The following is a 2,773-nucleotide window of genomic DNA, read 5'->3' on the forward strand; positions in this document are numbered from 1 at the left end:
TGAAACATTCACCTGAAATCTCCTCCCCAGGGATGTTCACAGGCCACTTGATTTCACTTCTTTTCATGCCCTTCTCTGTCTTCTTCCTTTCCTCTTATTCCCTTCCCATTCAGCCCCCCACCACTACGATTTGTCCTCGTCCTCTTTCTCTTCCCATTTGGCTCCACATTGTCACGGGTTAACAAAAACCCTTTAAGCGCGTGCTCTCCATCCGCTTTTCTATTACTCCCACGCCACTCAGACCCACCATCCTCCACCGGATTAAAAGCATGTGTCTTCTCCGTCATAACCGGTACTTCGATTCAAAGATCCATGCTCCTCCTCGTGCTTGCCCTTGTTCAAATACTAACTGCCTTGGCGCTTTATTTTCCTTCATTACATTAATCCAACTAAGAATTCACTTGAGAGAAATACAATTTGAAATTTATTACAGAATAAATAAAGAAACATTAAATGCATTAAAAAAACAATTCTGTACATCATTAACAAAAAATAAACACAAACAAGACAAAAATATATTTAGAAATAGTATGTCAATGAAATCATGATATGACATACTCTAATTTATTTAAAAAGAAAATTCACAAATTGTAAGTTTTAATCTCTGACATCTAATTTAGAAAGAAATAAAATACCGAGTCTCAATTTCAACACTCAAAATCCTTACAGACTAATATTGACTAAACTAAAACTGCAAGTTTCAGTGGGGCAAAAAATCACACGAATTCTACAAACAGGGCAAAATGAAGACATTTTGACAAACCACTGATCGATGCACTCTTGATGAAAAATATGTTTGCACATCGGCAAACTCCTTAGGGTCTCTCCTTCTTTAAACTCTTCCAAACACAAAACACACAACGTTCCAATTCCGAATTATTATTTGCAGTAGCATCCACAATTGCAACACCATTGGTAGTAGCAACACCAGCAGTAATATTAATAGAAGAAGAAAAACAAGAGGGTTTATTGTAGATGATAAGGGGAATATTGGCTACTTGTTTATTACAGTCTCCAAGGTTGTGTAAGTCTGGACTTATTTCCGGCTCGCCGGAGTTTTCCTCCACCTGCCGTTCGTGGCAGCGAGCACATGTAATTACTACTACCCAGAACAAAACGGGCAAAAGCGTCCCGATGAAGACGACATAAGCATAGTATTCCATGCTTGATGCAGCAGCGCGCGGTAGTAATTAGAAAGTTTATTAAGAGGTGGCTAATTTTATTAAGAGTTGGACTCAAATTTGTAGCATACTATGATTGGACTTTTAAAACGATAGGGCATTATTTTTATTTATTATTTATTTATTTTGGACAAATGTCCCAACCATATATTTAATTAAGAACGTTCATCTCTGTCACGCTTCGAACTTGGCTCGATGGACTCAGGACGCTAACAAACAGTAATACACCTACAAGGCCGAAGCCAAGTAGATATACAAAGTCTCAAAACCTGATCTAAAACAAAACAAAGAATCGAACTAAGCGTTTTGCAAAAACAATAAAAACATATTCAAATAAAACATAGGCCCATAATAAACGAAACTTATTACAAGCTAATTATTCGGCGATTGATCCTTTCTAAGATATCCGTCACTCAACTCTACTCCTGATCTGAAAAGAGATATCAACAACATTTATGAGCTTGACAACCCACTAATCACCTACTAAATATAGAGATCATTTACAAAAATAAAAAGTTATCAAAATAAAAAAATCAAAAATTAAATTTATTTCAAATAACCACAGATGTTAAAACCGAGCATAATAACAGAATTCATATAGAGTACAAGTCGACACTTTAGACCCAATGACAAGGTTAGTTAATTGGGATTAGTTTCTATGTTAAAATACTTTATCTGGGCAAAATACGAGTAATTTGTCAAATAAAATTTTTAACGTGTGATCTCATTTTATCATATCAAAATAAACAGTTATTTGAATCCAAATATGAACAGATAATTTAAAAAAAAAAAATTAATTAGAAATTAACAAAAAAAAAATCTGAAATTCAATAATAAGTATTTAGATAAACTATCTAAAACTTTAGAAATTAAATAATCCGATAGATCATTCTAATCCAAAATAAAATATCATTAACTCGAAATTTCAAATAATTTAAAATAATTTCTAAAATAATAATAATAAATAAATAAATAATTCAAAATATAAATCAAAGTAATCAGTATTTTTCTCAAAAATTCTAAAAGTTCCAAAAACTCGAATTTTCAAGTATATACATAGGATTTACGCCCAAAACTCCAAATCCCAAATCGAACAAGTTTCCTCATAAAACCCTATATTAGAGAATGATTTCCAAGGACATCAAAAGGCTATTTAACACAAGCAAGAAAATTGAAAGAAGTGCTAAGGTAACCTAACTTCTAAAGCTTTCAACAATATCAGACGAACGTGCATAACATTGGATTCTTAACCACCTAACTAGAATTATCAAATCTCCCTACTTGAACTATCAAACATTCTGAACATCAACAAAGGAACTCACTAAAATAGAAAAATATATAAAATAATTACCAAAAGCATGATTCAAGTATGACTTGTACCATTGAGAACTGAATCTAGCATAACTTTTTCAATACTTTTCCAAATCACAAAATTTAAGATATTGAGAAGATTAGACACCTAAAACTATGACATATCCAAATTTTATATTGTTTAGAGTACTACTCCATCTATACCATTCAAATGAATCTCCAACTATTTCTGGAGACTTGTAATTCAAAGACGCATCCCTTTCAAACATGCATATCTCTCA

Source organism: Dioscorea cayenensis, chromosome 18 (genome assembly GCF_009730915.1).
Source record: "Dioscorea cayenensis subsp. rotundata cultivar TDr96_F1 chromosome 18, TDr96_F1_v2_PseudoChromosome.rev07_lg8_w22 25.fasta, whole genome shotgun sequence".
Taxonomy (NCBI): domain Eukaryota; kingdom Viridiplantae; phylum Streptophyta; class Magnoliopsida; order Dioscoreales; family Dioscoreaceae; genus Dioscorea; species Dioscorea cayenensis.